Source organism: Elephantulus edwardii, unplaced genomic scaffold (assembly GCF_000299155.1).
Source record: "Elephantulus edwardii isolate Elephantulus edwardi_28Jun2011 unplaced genomic scaffold, EleEdw1.0 scaffold00025, whole genome shotgun sequence".
NCBI lineage: Eukaryota > Metazoa > Chordata > Mammalia > Macroscelidea > Macroscelididae > Elephantulus > Elephantulus edwardii.
Genome location: NW_006399775.1, coordinates 23,642,229 through 23,648,576, shown reverse-complemented (window position 1 = coordinate 23,648,576; position 6,348 = coordinate 23,642,229). Strand labels below are relative to the sequence as shown.

Genomic DNA, 6,348 nt, shown 5'->3' with positions numbered 1-6,348 from the left:
AGCAAAGAATCCCTCTTTCATGGTTGATCTTGCTTTACTTTATAGATTGAAATTGCCATACATAACAGTTTCAGAAGCTTCTCTAGACATTTGATTATCAGCCATGATTTTTCACTAAAAGTTAGTGTGCATTTGATTCTGCTAACTAACCTGATAATACCATCATTTCCTGTTACATAATGAAAATCCAGGGGCATTTTTAAATCATCCATTAGAATCAGTACATTTTTTTAAAATTTATTTTTTTAAATTTTTTTTGAATCAGTACATTTTTAACAGACTGCAGACAGTTCTTCAAATGTATACTGTGTACATGTACATAGAATATAAGAAGTGTTGAATAAATATTTATTGTATGAATGTTCTTGAATGTGGTAAAATGTAATTTAATTACCTATACTTTTAAAATGTATTGTCAAGAAGGTAGGGAAATAGGTGGCATGGCAATTAACTTCTGAATGGGTGTTTTATTTTCTAAAATTAAATTTTAATTGTGTAAACACACCATGAAAGTGTTCCTATAAAATTAAAATGCCTAGGTAAGGACAAAGTTGACTGGCATCATTTACATAAGAGATAGTGTTTCATGATGATGTGGCTTATTGTAAAACTTTTTATTTTAATAAAAGGGTCACAAACATTAGTAAAAGTGAATGTAATATAAAATATGTATAGGCATCAGATAGTGCCAATTTTATTTGCAGATAAAATATTTCCAACTCAAGTTCACAAGTCATGCCTTGGCCACAGCATTGGCTACATCTAGCACAGAACTCAACCATGCTAGAGTGTTACTTTTAGCATGGTTAGAGGTGCCATACTTGTTCTTTATCATCACATGCTTTGTAAGCCCCTGATCTACAAGGACTATATTCTTGGCCAGGTAGTGCATATAGTTTAAAGGGATTCTTCATTGTATAACAGGTAATGTTGTAGAGTTGGTGTCCATTCACCATTATCAGAAATTTTCAGTGCTAGGTAAAAAGCTCCTGCTGCAATTTCAGAAGGAGGAAAGTGCACCATACTATATAGTGCAGCATAGTTAGTTCCATCAGGTACTTGGCCAAAGTATGTTGTTTAACTTCAGCCTTTCTAATCTTGGATGCTCTGCCAAGGAAGTGCAGAGGCAGAGGGTTGCCCAGACTAAAGTTTAGAGCTCTTAGAATCTTGGTGTTAAGTGTGGTCAGTCAGAAATGCAAGATCACCTATTTCTGGAGGGGATGTTTCCTTATAGTTGCTTGCAGTAAACATGGCAGGGACACCACCAAGCTGCAGCCTCTTCATAGGCACACAGTTATTCTGCATGAACTGACCAGTGATGGACACAGTCATATACATGAAATCCTGACACAACTAGAATTCAATCTGCATCACACAGTCGAGTAGGATGGTTCTTGTGTTGCCAGTGACTTCTTGACCTGATCAGACAGGTTGCTCTTTGTCAAGTTGTCTCAGGTAAGTGTAGATATAACTTTCACATATTCCCTACGAAGGTTTGGATCAGCTCCATCAGCTGCATCCACACCACTCACTGCAAGAATTACTTCAGAGAAAGCCTGCCACAGATATTTTTCTGCAGGGTCACATCTGGATGTTTCCATCAGGCTTGGAGGAGTATCCATCAACATACATGCAGGAGAAAGTTTTTCCTTGTTAATAATTTCAGGTTCAGGCTCTGGCAAATGTGACTTTTCCTGAGGTTTTGGCAAATTTTTGACAAAAACTCTTCCAGGAGTTGCAGGTTTTGCTTTCTTTTTTTCAGAGCCACTTTAGGCTGTGGTTCACTGACTTTTTTTACCTTTGTTTACAGAGGAATGCTGTGAGGAACAGTTGCTGCTAGGTGTTACCTTTAGGGTCCCAGGGGCTTCTCTAGGTTCCCCAGTTCACTTTTTTCCTGTGATTTGCTACCTGGGGAAGAAGGAACCACAGCACTATGAGTCACCAGGAACATGAAAATTAATTCTGAAAATGAGGCATAGATCAAATGACAGGCGTCGAGTGGTTGTCTGTAACCATTGTGGAGATGTCCAAGTCTGGTAGAGGCCGAGTTGTGCTCAGAGACATTGGTAACAGTCAGTGAAGAGATACAGCCTGAAAAGGGCTCTAAAAAGGAAAGAAAACTTTATATAACATATATTGTAAGAGTAATCTTTTTTGTTAACAGTTTTATAGAAATTTCCAAAACCTTACATTTTGTTGTTATGTGCGATCAAGTTCCCTACGTTTCATAGTGACCTAATGTACGAAAGCTTTGAACCTTGCTCTCTCCTGAGCCAACCTATTGTCTCTGATACATCTACTCCCACTATCCCAGTCACTGAATCAATCTATCTCATGGAGGGCCTTCCTCTCCAGCACTGTCCCTTTACCCTCCCAAGCATGATGACCCTCTCTAAGGATAGGTCACTTTTTGCAACATGCTGAAAGTATGTCAGATGGAGCTTCAGAATCCTTGCTGCCAAGGACCACCTGGTTCTTGTTCTCTTTGCAGTACATGGTATATTCAATACTTTTCTCCAGCAGCACAGCTCAAAGGCATCAATTTTCTATCATTCCTAGTCATTGTCCAGCTTTCTGAGGCATAACAAGTAATTGTAAAGACCAGACTGACATCGTTGCTCTTCAGTGCTCTGGAGAGGTGCCTGACAGCAGACTTTCCCAATGCAATTCATCTTTTTATATCCTGGCTGCTGATCCCAAGAGTGTTGATTGTGAAGCCAAGCAAACTAAAGCTGTTAACAATATCAATCTCTTCACCATCTATTGTGATGCTGCTAATCAGCCCAGTGTTGAGGCTCTGGTTTCTTGATGTTGAGCTTCAATCTATATTCAAGGCTGCAGTCCTTGAGCTTCTGTAGTAAGTGCTCCAGGTCCTCCTAAGTTTCAGCAAGCAGGGTTGTGTCATCTGCATAATGTAGGTTGCTGATGAGTCTTCCTTCGATCCTGATGCCACAGTCCTTCTCATAGATCCCAGCCTCCTGGATGATCTGTTCAGCATATGGATTGAAAAGGTAGGGAAATAGGACATATCCTTTTACATAAGTAAAGAAAATACATGGTTATTTTCTGCTTATACACCACCTATCTCCAATGGTTGCTAATACATGATCAATATGATTTATTTATATTCCCACTTTCTGCTTTCTATCACTGAATTATTTTTATGTATTCTTGTTGTAGTTGTTAGGTGCCATCAAGTCGAGTATGACTCATAGCAACCCTATGAACAAAAAGTCTGAACCTAGTTTGTCCTGTTCCATCCTCACATTTCCTGACACACAAGAGTCCATTGTAGCAGTCATCGTGTCAATCCACCTGGTTAAGGGTATTACTCTCCTTTGCTGACCCCCATCTTTCCCAACATGCTGTCCTTCTCCAAGGAATAGCACCTCCTGGCAATACGTCCAAAGTATGTGAGACCTTCGATATGGATTGCACCTCTATGTCAATAAAACAAAGATTCTTACCATTGGACTAATAAACAACATCATGACTGATGGAGAAGAGACTGGAACTGTCAACAACTTTATCTTGTTTGGGTCCACAATTAACACCTTTGTTACCAGCAGTCAAAAGATAAGAAGACACATTGCACTGGGAAAATCTGAAGGTAAGGACCTCTCCAAATTATTGAGAAGTTATGACGTCAGTTTGAAGACTAAGGTACATCTGATTTAGACCATGCTCTTTCTGATCAATTGCTGTGCATCTAAGAGCGAGACAGTGAATAAGGATGACAGAATTGTTGTCTTTGAGCTGTGGTGTTGGACAAGAGCATTTAACATTCCATGGATGGCCAAGAGAACAAACAGATATGCCTTGGAGAGAGTGTAGCTGGAGTGCTCTTTAGAGGCAAGAATGATGAGGTATTTTCCTCATATACTTTGTGCATATTTCTGGGAGAGTTTATTCCTTGGACAGGGATTTGATGCTTGAAAGAGTGGAGGATCAGCGAAGGAAAGGAAGACCTTCAACCAGATAGATTGACATGGTGACAACAGCCATGGGCTCTACTATGTCAGCAAGTAAAAAAATGCCACAAGATAGGACAAGGTTCAGATCTGTTGTGCATAGAGTCACTATGTGTCATACTCAACTGAACAGCACCTAATAACAACGACATAGTCTGTTACCAAGTTGTGGGATTTTGATTGCTTTAAGGTATCTAGTCCAATTAGGCTACCATTTGATCCCAAATACCTTAAGATTATGTCTTTGCATTTATTCTTTTCCTCTCTTCTAGAAGATTTTTATTCCCATTAACCTGCCTATTCTTCTTAATCTTGGTGAACTCTCTTAAATGACAATTCTTTTAGGAAGACTACATTCATTATACAAACAACATTCATCTGTTTACCTTTGTATTATGTCCCAATTCTACTCTTAGATAAGTTTTCTCCTTTTGCTGTATCCATGTGTAATTTCCCTAACTAGATTGGAAATTTCCTAAGTACAAAATGTAATATTTCTCATATTATCCAAAACTAAAGTCTACTGTGTATTATTCAAAGAAATATTGTTTCAGCCTGTCTTTTTTACAAATTAATAAGCCACCTTAAGACAGAAGTGCAGCACCTACCACAGTGCTTTGCACTTGGTGGAGTTCAAAAGTTGGTGGAATTGAATTAATTAAGTTGATAGAATTAAATCACTTGATACATTTTAAAAGTCCAATGTATTTTTAAAACTCTAACTGTAGTATAGTGCAGAGCTCTGGTGACTCAGTGGGTACAGAGGTGCGCTGCCAATCCAAAGGCTCATGGTTCAAATCCATCAGCTGCTTGGCAAGAGAAAGATATGCAATCTTCTCCTGTGTCATGACAGCCTCTGAAAACCCACTGGAGAGTCAACTATGAGTTAGTTTTGACTTGACAGCATCTAATAACAACATAGTACAATGTACCAATGATTTTACGGTATAACATTTTAGAGTTTGTTAAGAATAATTTCAAATAAGAAATATAACTTTACCTTAATGATAATGTAGCTAATTTTGTCACAAATGACCAAAATTAAAGAAAGAAATTTAATTTTTTGAATCTTCACTACTTCATGATATCACTTCCCTTTTAGCTGTGACTCAATGATGGCTTAGTGTGTAAGGAGCTGAATTGCAAAGTCAAAGGTATATAGTTCCAATCCAGCATCTACTCTGTTGAAAAAGAAGGATGATCTCTTCTGTGCCATAATTGCCACTGAAAATCCACTGGAGGGTTAGATATGAGTTGGTCCTTTCTCAATCAGTATATGAGAACAATGATTTTTAGAGCTGTGACTATGCCTAAACCATTATCTGGAATAATGTGTTCAATAAATGTTTCACAAATTATCACACTTCGCAAATACATTTTTAAAAGTTCATAAGGCCAGGGAAGAATAAGTAATACATAGTTCCCATTTTTTATGTGAAAAGAAATGCATGAACCCATCAAGATAGTGGATAAATAAAGAGTGTTCATGCCATATGTTTAACATTTATCTTATTTCTCAAAATTACTCTTGTTGTTTTTGTCAGGAGCATCGAATTGACTATGACCCTATGAACAACAAACCTGAACTTTGACCTACGGTTTGTCATCCTTATTTTCTCTGAAATACTTGAGCCCATTACCACAATCGCTTGCTGTGTCAGTACATTTTATTAGCGGTCTTCCTCTCTTTTTCTAATTCTTCACCTTTCCAAGCATAATGTTCTTTTCTAAATAATAGCCCTTCCTAACAACATGCCCAAAGTATGTGAGACAAGACATACATGACACATTTTTTAAAGTGATGTACAGGTTAGATAGGGAGAATTGAAGTTGACGCCTTTTCTGACCCTCCAGTTTTCTGAGCTTGCTATCCATTTCCTTGTGACAACATGCCCAAAGTATGTGAGGAAAAGTTTCATCACTCTTTCCTCAAAGGAACATCTTGATTATACTCTCAGTAAGACATAATTTTTGGTTCTTTTGGAATATTCAGTGTTCTTTCATAGCATCACATCTCAAAGGTATTAATTTTTCATCTACTGTCTTTATTCACAAACAATTATTAAAAACAAAGCAAGTAAATGAAAAGACTGTTGTTTGGATAAAATGCACCTTAGCTTTTAAACCGTTATCTTTGCTCTTTAGCGCATTGGAGAGATTCCTGACTACAGAATTTCCAAATGCAACATAATTTATTTACTACTGTATTGAGGTTGTTGGTTATAGACTCACATGTTGTTGTTGTTATGTGCTGTCGAGTCGTTTGCAGCTCATAGTGACCCTATGTGCAACAGCCCTAAACCGTGCTCTATCCTGTGCCAATCTCATTGCCTCTGACACACCCATCCCGATTACCCCAGTCACTGAATCAATCCAC

The 6,348-nt window shown here is 37.9% G+C and overlaps 1 pseudogene; it reads right to left on the bottom strand.

The window, feature by feature from the left end:
* Window positions 1–733: 733 nt before the first annotated feature.
* Window positions 734–6,348, bottom strand: part of LOC102862899 — a 66,477-nt pseudogene continuing 60,862 nt past the window's right edge.